Source organism: Hydractinia symbiolongicarpus, chromosome 11 (assembly GCF_029227915.1).
Source record: "Hydractinia symbiolongicarpus strain clone_291-10 chromosome 11, HSymV2.1, whole genome shotgun sequence".
NCBI classification, from domain to species: Eukaryota; Metazoa; Cnidaria; class Hydrozoa; order Anthoathecata; family Hydractiniidae; genus Hydractinia; species Hydractinia symbiolongicarpus.
The window spans coordinates 16,092,196-16,106,990 of record NC_079885.1 but is presented as its reverse complement, the minus strand read 5'-3'; the positions used below and the strand labels follow the sequence as shown (position 1 = coordinate 16,106,990).

Here is a 14,795-nt window from a genome sequence, read left to right as displayed (position 1 = left end):
ACATAAACACGACCTATTTCGGAAGATCCAGTCAAGAAATATGACCTTTAAAGTTTGAACCATTCTCGAGGTAATGTGCTAATAAATCGTAGATATCTGCCCGTATACTTGTCTACGACCATACCACGATGAACACACCTGTTCTCGTCCGATCACGGAAGTTAAGCATCGTCGGGCCGGGATAGTACTTGGATGGGGCACCGCCTGGGAACTCCCGGTGTCGTAGGCTATTGACTTTTTCACGTTAAATTATTTATCATTACGACTGTGACGTATCTTTTTGACGCAATAGCCGCGGAGTAAATCAAGTAAAAGACGTGATTAGAAGTTTCTTTTCCTTCAAAACGGCTACAATCTGGCTGCAATAAATGCGCCACGTCGCAAATGAATAGATTACGAGCGTCAGACAAAGAAAATGGCGATGTATTTGCTAATTAACTTTGTCATATGAAAATTAAGTCTGAAAGTACCCTAGATTGCCTTCGTTGGAACTTTTTACCGGAAATCTTAAAGCGCATGGTTGTCGTAATTAATGGATGGCGCTTGAAAAGAGCTTTCAAATGCACATAAACACGACCTATTTCGGATGATCCAATCAAGAAATATGACCTTTAAAGTTTAAACCATTTTCGATGTAATGTGCTAATAAATCGTAGATATCTGCCCGTTTGTTTGTCTACGACCATACCACGATGAACACACCTGTTCTCGTCCGATCACGGAAGTTAAGCATCGTCGGGCCGGGATAGTACTTGGATGGGGGACCGCCTGGGAACTCCCGGTGTCGTAGGCTATTGACTTTTTCACGTTAAATTATTTATCATTACGACTGTGACGTATCTTTTTTACGCAATAGCCGCTGAGAAAATCAAGTAAGGGACGTGATTAAAAGTTTCTTTCCCTTCAAAACGGCTACGATATGGCTGCAATAAATGCGCCACGTCGCAAATGAATGGATTACGAGCGTCAGACAAAGAAAATGGCGATGTAGTTAATTTGCTAATTAACTTTGTCATATGAAAATTAAGTCTGAAAGTACCCTAGATTGCCTTCGTTGGAACTTTTTACCGGAAATCTTAAAGCGCATGGTTGTCGTAAATAATGGGTAGCTCTTGAAAAGAGATTTCAAATGCACATAAACACGACCTATTTCGGATAATCCAGTCAAGAAATATGACCTTTATAGTTTGAACCATATTCGATGTAATGTGCTAATAAATCGTAGATATCTGCCCGTATGCTTGTCTACGACCATACCACGATGAACACACCTGTTCTCGTCCGATCACGGAAGTTAAGCATCGTCGGGCCGGGATAGTACTTGGATGGGGGACCGCCTGGGAACTCCCGATGTCGTAGGCTATTGGCTTTTTCACGTTAAAATATTTATCATTACGACTGTGACGTATCTTTTTTACGCAATAGCCGCTGAGTAAATGAAGTAAGGGACGTGATTAGAAGTTTCTTTCCATTCAAAAGGGCTACGATCTGGCTGCAATAAATGCGCCACGTCGCAAATGAATGGATTACGAGCGTCAGACAACAAAAATGGCGATGTAGTTAATTTGCTAATTAACTTTGTCATATAAAAATTAAGTCTGAAAGTACCCTAGATTGCCTTCGTTGGAACTTTTTACCGGAAGTCTTAAAGCGCATGGTTGTCGTAAATAATGGATAGCGCTTGAAAAGAGCTCTCAAATGCACATAAACACGACCTATTTCGGATAATCCAGTCAAGAAATAAGACCTTTAAAGTTTAAACCATTTTCGATGTAATGTGCTAATAAATCGTAGATATCTGCCCGTTTGTTTGTCTACGACCATACCACGATGAACATACCTGTTCTCGTCCGATCACGGAAGTTAAGCATCGTCGGGCCGGGATAGTACTTGGATGGGGGACCGCCTGGGAACTCCCGGTGTCGTAGGCTATTGACTTTTTCACGTTACATTATTTATCATTACGACTGTGACGTATGTTTTTTACGCAATAGCCGCTGAGTAAATCAAGTAAGGGACATGATTAGAAGTTTCTTTCCCTTCAAAACGGCTACAATCTTGCTGCAATAAATGCGCCACGTCGCAAATGAATGGATTACGAGCATCAGACAAAGAAAATGGCGATGTACTCACTTTGCTAATTAACTTTGTTATATGAAAATTAAGTCTGCAAGTACCCTAGATTGCCTTCGTTGGAACTTTTTACCGGAAATCTTAAAGCGCATGGTTGTCGTAATTAATAGATAGCGCCTGAAAACACCTTTCAAATGCACATAAACACGACCTATTTCGGAAGATCCAGTCAAGAAATATGACCTTTAAAGTTTGAACCATTCTCGAGGTAATGTGCTAATAAATCGTAGATATCTGCCCGTATACTTGTCTACGACCATACCACGATGAACACACCTGTTCTCGTCCGATCACGGAAGTTAAGCATCGTCGGGCCGGGATAGTACTTGGATGGGGCACCGCCTGGGAACTCCCGGTGTCGTAGGCTATTGACTTTTTCACGTTAAATTATTTATCATTACGACTGTGACGTATCTTTTTGACGCAATAGCCGCGGAGTAAATCAAGTAAAAGACGTGATTAGAAGTTTCTTTTCCTTCAAAACGGCTACAATCTGGCTGCAATAAATGCGCCACGTCGCAAATGAATAGATTACGAGCGTCAGACAAAGAAAATGGCGATGTATTTGCTAATTAACTTTGTCATATGAAAATTAAGTCTGAAAGTACCCTAGATTGCCTTCGTTGGAACTTTTTACCGGAAATCTTAAAGCGCATGGTTGTCGTAATTAATGGATAGCGCTTGAAAAGAGCTTTCAAATGCACATAAACACGACCTATTTCGGATAATCCAGTCAAGAAATATGACCTTTAAAGTTTAAACCATTTTCAATGTAATGTGCTAATAAATCGTAGATATCTGCCCGTTTGTTTGTCTACGACCATACCACGATGAACACACCTGTTCTCGTCCGATCACGGAAGTTAAGCATCGTCGGGCCGGGATAGTACTTGGATGGGGCACCGCCTGGGAACTCCCGGTGTCGTAGGCTATTGACTTTTTCACGTTAAATTATTTATCATTACGACTGTGACGTATCTTTTTGACGCAATAGCCACTGAGTAAATCAAGTAAAAGACGTGATTAGAAGTTTCTTTTCCTTCAAAACGGCTACAATCTGGCTGCAATAAATGCGCCACGTCGCAAATGAATAGATTACGAGCGTCAGACAAATAAAATGGCGATGTATTTGCTAATTAACTTTGTCATATGAAAATTAAGTCTGAAAGTACCCTAGATTGCCTTCGTTGGAACTTTTTTTCGGAAATCTTAAAGCGCATGGTTGTCGTAATTAATGGATAGCGCTTGAAAAGAGCTTTCAAATGCACATAAACACGACCTATTTCGGATGATCCAGTCAAGAAATATGACCTTTAAAGTTTAAACCATTTTCGATGTAATGTGCTAATAAATCGTAGATATCTGCCCGTTTGTTTGTCTACGACCATACCACGATGAACACACCTGTTCTCGTCCGATCACGGAAGTTAAGCATCGTCGGGCCGGGATAGTACTTGAATGGGGGACCGCCTGGGAACTCCCGGTGTCGTAGGCTATTGACTTTTTCACGTTACATTATTTATCATTATGACTGTGACGTATCTTTTTTACGCAATAGCCGCTGAGTAAATCAAGTAAGGGACATGATTAGAAGTTGCTTTCCCTTCAAAACGGCTGCAATCTTGCTGCAATAAATGCGCCACGTCGCAAATGAATGGATTACGAGCATCAGACAAAGAAAATGGCGATGTAGTTGCTTTGCTAAATAACTTTGTCATATGAAAATTAAGTCTGCAAGTACCCTAGATTGCCTTCGTTGGAACTTTTTACCGGAAATCTTAAAGCGCATTATTGTCGTACAGAATCGATAGCGCTTAAAAAGAGCTTTCAAATGCACATAAACACGACCTATTTCCGATCACCCAGTCAAGAAATATGACCTTTAAAATTTGAACCATTTTCGATGTAATGTGCTAATAAATCGTAGATATCTGCCCGTATGCTTGTCTACGACCATACCACGATGAACACACCTGTTCTCGTCCGATCACGGAAGTTAAGCATCGTCGGGCCGGGATAGTACTTGGATGGAGGACCGCCTGGGAACTCCCGGTGTCGTAGGCTATTGACTTTTTCACGTTACATTATTTATCATTACGACTGTGACGTATCTTTTTTACGCTATAGCCGCTGAGTAAATCAAGTAAGGGACGTGATTAGAAGTTTCTTTCCCTCAAAACGGCTACGATCTGGCTGCAATAAATGCGCCACGTCGCAAATGAATGGATTACGAGCGTCAGACAAAGAAAATGGCGATGTAGTTAATTTGCTAATTAACTTTGTCATATGAAAATTAAATCTGAAAGTACCCTATATTGCCTTCGTCGAAACTCTTTACCGGAAATCTTAAAGCGCATGGTTGTCGTAAATAATGGATAGCACTTAAAAAGAGCTTTCAAATGCACATAAACACGACCTATTTCCGATCACCCAGTCAAGAAATATGACCTTTAAAGTTTAAACCATTTTCGATGTAATGTGCTAATAAATCGTAGATATCTGCCCGTTTGTTTGTCTACGACCATACCACGATGAACACACCTGTTCTCGTCCGATCACGGAAGTTAAGCATCTTCGGGCCGGGATAGTACTTGGATGGGGGACCGCCTAGGAACTCCCGGTGTCGTAGGCTATTGACTTTTTCACGTTACATTATTTATCATTACGACTGTGACGTATCTTTTTTACGCTATAGCCGCTGAGTAAATCAAGTAAGGGACGTGATTAGAAGTTTCTTTCCCTCAAAACGGCTACGATCTGGCTGCAATAAATGCGCCACGTCGCAAATGAATGGATTACGAGCGTCAGACAAACAAAATGTCGATGTACTTACTTTGCTACTTAACTTTGTCATATGAAAATTAAGTCTGTAAGTACCCTAGATTGCCTTCGTTGAACCTTTTTACCGGAAATCTTAAAGCGCATGGTTGTCGTAATTAATGGATAGCGCCTGAAAAGAGCTTTCAAATGCACATAAACACGACCTATTTCGGATGATCCAGTCAAGAAATATGACCTATAAAGTTTAAACCATTTTCGATGTAATGTGCTAATAAATCGTAGATATCTGTCCGTTTGTTTGTCTACGACCATACCACGATGAACACACCTGTTCTCGTCCGATCACGGAAGTTAAGCTTCGTCGGGCCGGGAGAGTACTTGGATGGGGCACCGCCTGGGAACTCCCGGTGTCGTAGGCTATTGACTTTTTCACGTTTCATTATTTATCATTACGACTGTGACGTTTCTTTTTTACGCAATAGCCGCTGAGTGAATCAAGTAAGGGACATGATTAGAAGTTTCTTTCCCTTCAAAAAGGCTACAATCTTGCTGCAATAAATGCGCCACGTCGCAAATGAATGGATTACGAGCGTCAGACAAAGAAAATGGCGATGTACTTACTTTGGAAACTAACTTTGTCATATGAAATTTAAGTGTGAAAGTGCCCTAGATTGCCTTCGTTGGAACTTTTCACGGGAAATCTTAAAGCGCATTATTGTCGTAAAGAATCGATAACGCGTAAAAAGAGCTTTCAAATGCACATAAACACGACCTATTTCCGATCACCCAGTCAAGAAATATGACCTTTAAAGTTTAAACCATTTTCGATGTAATGTGCTAATAAATCGTAGATATCTGCCCGTTTGTTTGTCTACGACCATACCACAATGAACACACCTGTTCTGGTCCGATCACGGAAGTTAAGCCTCGTCGGGCCGGGATAGTACTTGGATGGGGGACCGCCTGGGAACTCCCGGTGTCGTAGGCTATTGACTTTTTCACGTTACATTATTTATCATTACGACTGTGACGTATCTTTTTTACGCAATAGCCGCTGAGTAAATCAAGTAAGGGACTTGATTAGAAGTTTCTTTCCCTTCAAAACGGCTACGATCTGGCTGCAATAAATGCGCCACGTCGCAAATGAATGGATTACGAGCGTCAGACAAAGAAAATGGCGATGTAGTTAATTTGCTAATTAACTTTGTCATATGAAAATTAAGTCTGAAAGTACACTAGATTGCCTTCGTTGGAACTTTTTACTGGAAATCTTAAAGCGCATGGTTATTGTAATTAATGGATAGCGCTTAAAAAGAGCTTTCAAATGCACATAAACACAAACTATTTCCGATCACCCAGTCAAGAATTATGATCTTTAAAATTTGAACCATTTTCGATATAATGTGCTAATAAATCGTAGATATCTGCCCGTTTGTGTGTCTACGACCATACCACGATGAACACACCTGTTCTCGTCCGATCACGGAAGTTAAGCATCGTCGGGCCGGGATAGTACTTGGATGGGGGACCGCCTGGGAACTCCCGGTGTCGTAGGCTATTGACTTTTTCACGTTAAATTATTTATCATTACGACTGTGACGTATCTTTTTTACGCAATAGCCGCTGAGTAAATCAAGTAAGGGACTTGATTAGAAGTTTCTTTCCCTTCAAAACGGCTACGATCTGGCTGCAATAAATGCGCCACGTCGCAAATGAATGGATTACGAGCGTCAGACAAAGAAAATGGCGATGTAGTTAATTTGCTAATTAACTTTGTCATATGAAAATTAAGTCGGCAAGTACCCTAGATTGCCTTCGTTGGAACTTTTTACCGGAAATCTTAAAGCGCATGGTTGTTGTAATTAATGGATAGCGCCTGAAACGAGCTTTCAAATGCACATAAACACGACCTATTTCGGATGATCCAGTCAAGAAATATGACCTTTAAAGTTTAAACCATTTTCGATGTAATGTGCTAATAAATCGTAGATATCTGCCCGTATGCTTGTCTACGACCATACCACGATGAACACGCCTGTTCTCGTCCGATCATGGAAGTTAAGCATCGTCGGGCCGGGATAGTACTTGGATGGGGGACCGCCTGGGAACTCCCGGTGTCGTAGGCTATTGACTTTTTCACGTTAAATTATTTATCATTACGACTGTGACGTATCTTTTTTACGCAATAGCCGCTGAGTAAATCAAGTAAGGGACTTGATTAGAAGTTTCTTTCCCTTCAAAACGGCTACGATCTGGCTGCAATAAATGCGCCACGTCGCAAATGAATGGATTACGAGCGTCAGACAAAGAAAATGGCGATGTAGTTAATTTGCTAATTAACTTTGTCATATGAAAATTAAGTCTGAAAGTACCCTAGATTGCCTTCGTTGGAAATTTTTAACGGAAATCTTAAAGCGCATGGTTGTTGTAATTAATGGATAGGGCTTGAAATGAGCTTTCAAATGCACATAAACATGACCTATTTCCGATCACCCAGTCAAGAAATATGACCTTTAAAATTTGAACCATTTTCGATGTAATGTGCTAATAAATCGTAGATATCTGCCCGTATGCTTGTCTACGACCATACCACGATGAACACGCCTGTTCTCGTCCGATCATGGAAGTTAAGCATCGTCGGGCCGGGATAGTACTTGGATGGGGAACCGCCTGGGAACTCCCAGTGTCGTAGGCTATTCACTTTTTCACGTTACATTATTTATCATTACGACTGTGACGTATCTTTTTTACGCAATAGCCGCTGAGTAAATCAAGTAAGGGACAAGATTAGAAGTTTCTTTCCCTTCAAAACGGCTACAATCTTGCTGCAATAAATGCGCCACGTCGCAAATGAATGGATTACGAGCGTCAGACAAATAAAATGTCGATGTACTTACTTTGCTAATTAACTTTGTCATATGAAAATTAAGTCGGCAAGTACCCTAGATTGCCTTCGTTGGAACTTTTTACCGGAAATCTTAAAGCGCATGGTTGTTGTAATTAATGGATAGCACCTGAAACGAGCTTTCAAATGCACATAAACACGACCTATTTCGGATGATCCAGTCAAGAAATATGACCTTTAAAGTTTAAACCATTTTCGATGTAATGTGCTAATAAATCGTAGATATCTGCCCGTATGCTTGTCTACGACCATACCACGATGAACACGCCTGTTCTCGTCCGATCATGGAAGTTAAGCATCGTCGGGCCGGGATAGTACTTGGATGGGGGACCGCCTGGGAACTCCCGGTGTCGTAGGCTATTGACTTTTTCACGTTACATTATTTATCATTATGACTGTGACGTATCTTTTTTACGCAATAGCCGCTGAGTAAATCAAGTAAGGGACAAGATTAGAAGTTTCTTTCCCTTCAAAACGGCTACAATCTTGCTGCAATAAATGCGCCACGTCGCAAATGAATGGATTACGAGCGTCAGACAAATAAAATGTCGATGTACTTACTTTGCTAATTAACTTTGTCATATGAAAATTAAGTCGGCAAGTACCCTAGATTGCCTTCGTTGGAACTTTTTACCGGAAATCTTAAAGCGCATGGTTGTTGTAATTAATGGATAGCGCCTGAAACGAGCTTTCAAATGCACATAAACACGACCTATTTCGGATGATCCAGTCAAGAAATATGACCTTTAAAGTTTAAACCATTTTCGATGTAATGTGCTAACAAATCGTAGATATCTGCCCGTATGCTTGTCTACGACCATACCACGATGAACACACCTGTTCTCGTCCGATCACGGAAGTTAAGCATCGTCGGGCGGGGATAGTACTTGGATGGGGGACCGCCTGGGAACTCCCGGTGTCGTAGGCTATTGACTTTTTCACGTTACATTATTTATCATTATGACTGTGACGTATCTTTTTTTACGCAATAGCCGCTGAGTAAATCAAGTAAGGGACATGATTAGAAGTTTCTTTCCCTTCAAAACGGCTACAATCTTGCAGCAATAAATGCGCCACGTCGCAAATGAATGGATTACGAGCGTCAGACAAAGAAAATGGCGATGTAGTTAATTTGCTAATTAACTTTGTCATATGAAAATTAAATCTGAAAGTACCCCATATTGCCTTCGTCGGAACTTTTTACCGGAAATCTTAAAGCGCATGGTTGTCGCAAATAATGGATAGCGCTTAAAAAGAGCTTTCAAATGCACATAAACACGACCTATTTCCGATCACCCAGTCAAGAAATATGACCTTTAAAGTTTAAACCATTTTCGATGTAATGTGCTAATAAATCGTAGATATCTTCCCGTTTGTTTGTCTACGACCATACCACGATGAACACACCTGTTCTCGTCCGATCACGGAAGTTAAGCATCGTCGGGCCGGGATAGTACTTGGATGGGGGACCGCCTGGGAACTCCCGGTGTCGTAGGCTATTGACTTTTTCACGTTACATTATTTATCATTACGACTGTGACGTATCTTTTTACGTTATAGCCGCTGAGTAAATCAAGTAAGGGACGTGATTAGAAGTTTCTTTCCCTCAAAACGGCTACGATCTGGCTGCAATAAATGCGCCACGTCGCAAATGAATGGATTACGAGCATCAGACAAAGAAAATGGCGATGTAGTTGCTTTGCTAATTAACTTTGTCATATGAAAATTAAGTCTGCAAGTACCCTAGATTGCCTTCGTTGGAACTTTTTACCGGAAATCTTAAAGCGCATTATTGTCGTAACGAATCGATAGCGCTTAAAAAGAGCTTTTAAATGCACATAAACACGACCTATTTCCGATCACCCAGTCAAAAAATATGACCTTTAAAGTTTGAACCATTTTCGATGTAATGTGCTAATAAATCGTAGCTATCTGCCCGTGTGCTTGTCTACGACCATACCACGATGAACACACCTGTTCTCGTCCGATCACGGAAGTTAAGCATCGTCGGGCCGGGATAGTACTTGGATGTGGGACCGCCTGGGAACTCCCGGTGTCGTAGGCTATTGACTTTTTCACGTTACATTAATTATCATTACGACTGTGACGTATCTTTTTTACGCAATAGCCGCTGAGTAAATCAAGTAAGGGACTTGATTAGAAGTTTCTTTCCCTTCAAAACGGCTACGATCTGGCTGCAATAAATGCGCCACGTCGCAAATGAATGGATTACGAGCGTCAGACAAAGAAAATGGCGATGTAGTTAATTTGCTAATTAACTTTGTCATATGAAAATTAAGTCTGAAAGTACCCTAGATTGCCTTCGTTGGAACTTTTTACTGGAAATCTTAAAGCGCATGGTTGTTGTAATTAATGGATAGCGCTTAAAAAGAGCTTTCAAATGCACATAAACACGACCTATTTCGGAAGATCCAGTCAAGAAATATGACCTTTAAAGTTTGAACCATTTTCGAGGTAATGTGCTAATAAATCGTAGATATCTGCCCGTATGCTTGTCTACGACCATACCACGATGAACACACCTGTTCTCGTCCGATCACGGAAGTTAAGCATCGTCGGGCCGGGATAGTACTTGGATGGGGCACCGCCTGGGAACTCCCGGTGTCGTAGGCTATTGACTTTTTCACGTTAAATTATTTATCATTACGACTGTGACGTATCTTTTTTACGCAATAGCCGCTGAGTAAATCAAGTAAAAGACGTGATTAGAAGTTTCTTTCCCTTCAAAAAGGCTACAATCTGGCTGCAATAAATGCGCCACGTCGCAAATGATTAGAATACGAGCGTCAGACAAAGAAAATGGCGATGTATTTGCTAATTAACTTTGTCATATGAAAATTAAGTCTGAAAGTACCTTAGATTGCCTTCGTTGGAACTTTTTACCGGAAATCTTAAAGCGCATGGTTGTCGTAATTAATGGATAGCGCTTGAAAAGAGCTTTCAAATGCACATAAACACGACCTATTTCGGATGATCCAGTCAAGAAATATGACCTTTAAAGTTTAAACCATTTTCGATGTAATGTGCTAATAAATCGTAGATATCTGCCCGTTTGTTTGTCTACGACCATACCACGATGAACACACCTGTTCTCGTCCGATCACGGAAGTTAAGCATCGTCGGGCCGGGATAGTACTTGAATGGGGGACCGCCTGGGAACTCCCGGTGTCGTAGGCTATTGACTTTTTCACGTTACATTATTTATCATTACGACTGTGACGTATCCAGGCCAGACGATGCTTGACTTCCGTGATCGGACGAGAACAGGTGTGTTCATCGTGGTATGGTCGTAGACAAACAAACGGGCAGATATCTACGATTTATTAGCACATTACATCGAAAATGGTTTAAACTTTAAAGGTCATATTTCTTGACTGGATTATCCGAAATAGGTCGTGTTTATGTGCATTTGAAAGCTCTTTTCAAGCGCTATCCATTATTAACGACAACCATGCGCTTTAAGATTTCCGGTAAAAAATTCCAACGAAGGCAATCTAGTGTACTTTCAGTCTTAATTTTCATATGACAAAGTTAATTAGCAAAATAACTACATCGCCATTTTCTTTGTCTGATGCTCGTAATCCATTCATTTGCGACGTGGCGCATTTATTGCAGCAAGATTGTAGCCGTTTTGAAGGGAAAGAAACTTCTAATCATGTCCTTTACTTGATTTACTCAGCGGCTATTGCGTAAAAAACATACGTCACAGTCGTAATGATAAATAATGTAACGTGAAAAAGTCAATAGCCTACGACACCGGGAGTTCCCAGGCGGTCCCCCATCCAAGTACTATCCCGGCCCGACGATGCTTAACTTCCGTGATCGGACGAGAACAGGTGTGTTCATCGTAGTATGGTCGTAGACAAACAAACGGGCAGATATCTACGATTTATTAGCACATTACATCGAAAATGGTTTAAACTTTAAAGGTCTTATTTCTTGACTGGATTATCCGCAATAGGTCGTGTTTATGTGCATTTGAAAGCTCTTTTCAAGCGTTAACTATTATTTACGACAACCATGCGCTTTAAGATTTCCGGTAAAAAGTTCCAACGAAGGCAATCAAGGGTACTTTCAGACTTAATTTTTATATGACAAAGTTAATTAGCAAATTAATTACATCGCTATTTTCTTTGTCTGACGCTCGTAATCCATTCATTTGCGACGTGGCGCATTTATTGCAGCAAGATTGTAGCCGTTTTGAAGGGAAAGAAACTTATAATCACGTCCCTTACTTGATTTACTCAGCGGCTATTGCGTAAAAAAGATACGTCACAGTCGTAATGATAAATAATGTAACGTGAAAAAGTCAATAGCCTACGACACCGGGAGTTCCAAGGCGGTCCCCCATCTAAGTACTATCCCGGCCCGACGATGCTTAACTTCCGTGATCGGACGAGAACAGGTGTGTTCCACGTGGTATGCTCGTAGACAAACAAACGGGCAGATATCTACGATTTATTAGCACATTACATCGAAAATGGTTTAAACTTTAAAGGTCTTATTTCTTGACTGGATTATTCGCAATAGGTCGTGTTTATGTGCATTTGAAAGCTCTTTTCAAGCGTTAACTATTATTTACGACAACCATGCGCTTTAAGATTTCCGGTAAAAAGTTCCAACGAAGGCAATCAAGGGTACTTTCAGACTTAATTTTCATATGACAAAGTTAATTAGCAAATTAACTACATCGCTATTTTCTTTGTCTGACGCTCGTAATCCATTCATTTGCGACGTGGCGCATTTATTGCAGCCAGATTGTAGCCGTTTTGAAGGGAAAGAAACTTATAATCACGTCCCTTACTTGATTTACTCAGCGGCTATTGCGTAAAAAAGATACGTCACAGTCGTAATGATAAATAATGTAACGTGAAAAAGTCAATAGCCTACGACACCGGGAGTTCCCAGGCGGTCCCCTATTCAAGTACTATCCCGGCCCGACGATGCTTAACTTCCGTGATCGGACGAGAACAGGTGTGTTCATCGTGGTATGGTCGTAGACAAAGAAACGGGCAGATATCTACGATTTATTAGCACATTACATCGAAAATGGTTTAAACTTTAAAGGTCATATTTCTTGACTGGATCATCCGAAATAGGTCGTGTTTATGTGCATTTGAAAGCTCTTTTCAAGCGCTATCCATTACTTACGACAACCATGCGCTTTAAGATTTCCGGTAAAAAGTTCCAACGAAGGCAATCTAGGGTACTTTCAGACTTAATTTTCATATGACAAAGTTAATTAGCAAATTAACTACATCGCCATTTTCTTTGTCTGACGCTCGTAATCTATTCATTTGCGACGTGGCGCATTTATTGCAGCCAGATTGTAGCCGTTTTGAAGGGAAAGAAACTTCTAATCACGTCTCTTACTTGATTTACTCAGCGGCTATTGCGTAAAAAAGATACGTCACAGTCGTAATGATAAATAATTTAACGTGAAAAAGTCAATAGCCTACGACACCGGGAGTTCCCAGGCGGTCCCCCATCCAAGTACTATCCCGGCCCGACGATGCTTAACTTCCGTGATCGGACGAGAACAGGTGTGTTCATCGTGGTATGGTCGTAGACAAGCATACGGGCATCTCGTCCGATCACGGAAGTTATGCATCGTCGGGCCGGGATAGTACTTGGATGGGGAACCGCCTGGGAAATCCCGGTGTCGTAGGCTATTGACTTTTTCACGTTACATTATTTATCATTATGACTGTGACGTATCTTTTTTACGCAATAGCCGCTGAGTAAATCAAGTAAGGGACATGATTAGAAGTTGCTTTTTCTTCAAAACGGCTACAATCTTGCTGCAATAAATGCGCCACGTCGCAAATGAATGGATTACGAGCGTCAGACAAAGAAAATGGCGATGTACTTACTTTGCTAATTAACTTTGTCATATGAAAATTAAGTCTGCAAGTACCCTAGATTGCCTTCGTTGGAACTTTTTACCGGAAATCTTAAAGCGCATTATTGTCGTACAGAATCGATAGCGCTTAAAAAGAGCTTTCAAATGCACATAAACACGACCTATTTCCGATCACCCAGTCAAGAAATATGACCTTTAAAATTTGAACCATTTTCGATGTAATGTGCTAATAAATCGTAGATATCTGCCCGTATGCTTGTCCACGACCATACCACGATGAACACACCTGTTCTCGTCCGATCACGGAAGTTAAGCATCGTCGGGCCGGGATAGTACTTGGATGGGGGACCGCCTGGGAACTCCCGGTGTCGTAGGCTATTGACTTTTTCACGTTACATTATTTATCATTACGACTGTGACGTATCTTTTTTACGCTATAGTCGCTGAGTAAATGAAGTAAGGGACGTGATTAGAAGTTTCTTTCCCTCACAACGGCTACGATCTGGCTGCAATAAATGCGCCACGTCGCAAATGAATGGATTACGAGCGTCAGACAAAGAAAATGGCGATGTAGTTAATTTGCTAATTAACTTTGTCATATGAAAATTAAATCTGAAAGTACCCTATATTGCCTTCGTTGGAACTTTTTACCGGAAATCTTAAAGCGCATGGTTGTCGTAAATAATGGATAGCGCTTAAAAAGAGCTTTCAAATGCACATAAACACGACCTATTTCCGATCACCCAGTCAAGAAATATGACCTTTAAAGTTTAAACCATTTTCGATGTAATGTGCTAATAAATCGTAGATATCTGCCCGTTTGTTTGTCTACGACCATACCACGATGAACACACCTGTTCTCGTCCGATCACGGAAGTTAAGCATCGTCGGGCCGGGATAGTACTTGGATGGGGCACCGCCTGGGAACTCCCGGTGTCGTAGGCTATTGACTTTTTCACGTTACATTATTTATCATTACGACTGTGACGTATCTTTTTTACGCTATAGCCACTGAGTAAATCAAGTAAGGGACGTGATTAGAAGTTTCTTTCCCTTCAAAACGGCTACAATCTGGCTGCAATAAATGCGCCA

The 14,795-nt window shown here is 41.0% G+C and overlaps 26 non-coding genes across 26 annotated transcripts; 22 read left to right on the top strand and 4 right to left on the bottom strand.

Annotated features, from left to right (window-relative positions):
• Positions 1–110: 110 nt before the first annotated feature.
• Positions 111–229, top strand: LOC130615953 (5S ribosomal RNA). Its single transcript, XR_008977039.1, has one exon. It is a non-coding gene; the product is annotated as a 5S ribosomal RNA (ribosomal RNA).
• A 445-nt stretch (positions 230–674) lies between these two features.
• Positions 675–793, top strand: LOC130615292 (5S ribosomal RNA). Its single transcript, XR_008976381.1, has one exon. It is a non-coding gene; the product is annotated as a 5S ribosomal RNA (ribosomal RNA).
• A 450-nt stretch (positions 794–1,243) lies between these two features.
• Positions 1,244–1,362, top strand: LOC130616604 (5S ribosomal RNA). The gene has a single exon (XR_008977685.1). It is a non-coding gene; the product is annotated as a 5S ribosomal RNA (ribosomal RNA).
• A 450-nt stretch (positions 1,363–1,812) lies between these two features.
• Positions 1,813–1,931, top strand: LOC130615832 (5S ribosomal RNA). The gene has a single exon (XR_008976919.1). It is a non-coding gene; the product is annotated as a 5S ribosomal RNA (ribosomal RNA).
• A 450-nt stretch (positions 1,932–2,381) lies between these two features.
• LOC130615952 (5S ribosomal RNA) lies at positions 2,382–2,500 on the top strand. Its single transcript, XR_008977038.1, has one exon. It is a non-coding gene; the product is annotated as a 5S ribosomal RNA (ribosomal RNA).
• A 445-nt stretch (positions 2,501–2,945) lies between these two features.
• On the top strand, positions 2,946–3,064 carry LOC130615951 (5S ribosomal RNA). Its single transcript, XR_008977037.1, has one exon. It is a non-coding gene; the product is annotated as a 5S ribosomal RNA (ribosomal RNA).
• Positions 3,065–3,509: 445 nt separating this feature from the next.
• LOC130615654 (5S ribosomal RNA) lies at positions 3,510–3,628 on the top strand. The gene has a single exon (XR_008976742.1). It is a non-coding gene; the product is annotated as a 5S ribosomal RNA (ribosomal RNA).
• Positions 3,629–4,078: 450 nt separating this feature from the next.
• Positions 4,079–4,197, top strand: LOC130616016 (5S ribosomal RNA). The gene has a single exon (XR_008977101.1). It is a non-coding gene; the product is annotated as a 5S ribosomal RNA (ribosomal RNA).
• A 449-nt stretch (positions 4,198–4,646) lies between these two features.
• On the top strand, positions 4,647–4,765 carry LOC130617135 (5S ribosomal RNA). Its single transcript, XR_008978213.1, has one exon. It is a non-coding gene; the product is annotated as a 5S ribosomal RNA (ribosomal RNA).
• Positions 4,766–5,214: 449 nt separating this feature from the next.
• LOC130617390 (5S ribosomal RNA) lies at positions 5,215–5,333 on the top strand. The gene has a single exon (XR_008978468.1). It is a non-coding gene; the product is annotated as a 5S ribosomal RNA (ribosomal RNA).
• A 450-nt stretch (positions 5,334–5,783) lies between these two features.
• On the top strand, positions 5,784–5,902 carry LOC130618057 (5S ribosomal RNA). The gene has a single exon (XR_008979132.1). It is a non-coding gene; the product is annotated as a 5S ribosomal RNA (ribosomal RNA).
• A 450-nt stretch (positions 5,903–6,352) lies between these two features.
• On the top strand, positions 6,353–6,471 carry LOC130615290 (5S ribosomal RNA). Its single transcript, XR_008976380.1, has one exon. It is a non-coding gene; the product is annotated as a 5S ribosomal RNA (ribosomal RNA).
• A 450-nt stretch (positions 6,472–6,921) lies between these two features.
• On the top strand, positions 6,922–7,040 carry LOC130616639 (5S ribosomal RNA). The gene has a single exon (XR_008977720.1). It is a non-coding gene; the product is annotated as a 5S ribosomal RNA (ribosomal RNA).
• A 450-nt stretch (positions 7,041–7,490) lies between these two features.
• On the top strand, positions 7,491–7,609 carry LOC130617994 (5S ribosomal RNA). The gene has a single exon (XR_008979070.1). It is a non-coding gene; the product is annotated as a 5S ribosomal RNA (ribosomal RNA).
• A 450-nt stretch (positions 7,610–8,059) lies between these two features.
• LOC130616638 (5S ribosomal RNA) lies at positions 8,060–8,178 on the top strand. Its single transcript, XR_008977719.1, has one exon. It is a non-coding gene; the product is annotated as a 5S ribosomal RNA (ribosomal RNA).
• A 450-nt stretch (positions 8,179–8,628) lies between these two features.
• LOC130616559 (5S ribosomal RNA) lies at positions 8,629–8,747 on the top strand. The gene has a single exon (XR_008977641.1). It is a non-coding gene; the product is annotated as a 5S ribosomal RNA (ribosomal RNA).
• A 451-nt stretch (positions 8,748–9,198) lies between these two features.
• LOC130615289 (5S ribosomal RNA) lies at positions 9,199–9,317 on the top strand. The gene has a single exon (XR_008976379.1). It is a non-coding gene; the product is annotated as a 5S ribosomal RNA (ribosomal RNA).
• Positions 9,318–9,765: 448 nt separating this feature from the next.
• On the top strand, positions 9,766–9,884 carry LOC130616859 (5S ribosomal RNA). The gene has a single exon (XR_008977939.1). It is a non-coding gene; the product is annotated as a 5S ribosomal RNA (ribosomal RNA).
• Positions 9,885–10,334: 450 nt separating this feature from the next.
• On the top strand, positions 10,335–10,453 carry LOC130615950 (5S ribosomal RNA). The gene has a single exon (XR_008977036.1). It is a non-coding gene; the product is annotated as a 5S ribosomal RNA (ribosomal RNA).
• Positions 10,454–10,898: 445 nt separating this feature from the next.
• On the top strand, positions 10,899–11,017 carry LOC130615653 (5S ribosomal RNA). The gene has a single exon (XR_008976741.1). It is a non-coding gene; the product is annotated as a 5S ribosomal RNA (ribosomal RNA).
• Positions 11,018–11,585: 568 nt separating this feature from the next.
• Positions 11,586–11,704, bottom strand: LOC130615939 (5S ribosomal RNA). The gene has a single exon (XR_008977025.1). It is a non-coding gene; the product is annotated as a 5S ribosomal RNA (ribosomal RNA).
• Positions 11,705–12,154: 450 nt separating this feature from the next.
• Positions 12,155–12,273, bottom strand: LOC130618369 (5S ribosomal RNA). Its single transcript, XR_008979442.1, has one exon. It is a non-coding gene; the product is annotated as a 5S ribosomal RNA (ribosomal RNA).
• Positions 12,274–12,723: 450 nt separating this feature from the next.
• LOC130616799 (5S ribosomal RNA) lies at positions 12,724–12,842 on the bottom strand. The gene has a single exon (XR_008977878.1). It is a non-coding gene; the product is annotated as a 5S ribosomal RNA (ribosomal RNA).
• A 450-nt stretch (positions 12,843–13,292) lies between these two features.
• Positions 13,293–13,411, bottom strand: LOC130615288 (5S ribosomal RNA). Its single transcript, XR_008976378.1, has one exon. It is a non-coding gene; the product is annotated as a 5S ribosomal RNA (ribosomal RNA).
• A 550-nt stretch (positions 13,412–13,961) lies between these two features.
• Positions 13,962–14,080, top strand: LOC130616169 (5S ribosomal RNA). Its single transcript, XR_008977252.1, has one exon. It is a non-coding gene; the product is annotated as a 5S ribosomal RNA (ribosomal RNA).
• A 449-nt stretch (positions 14,081–14,529) lies between these two features.
• Positions 14,530–14,648, top strand: LOC130615949 (5S ribosomal RNA). The gene has a single exon (XR_008977035.1). It is a non-coding gene; the product is annotated as a 5S ribosomal RNA (ribosomal RNA).
• Positions 14,649–14,795: the final 147 nt, after the last annotated feature.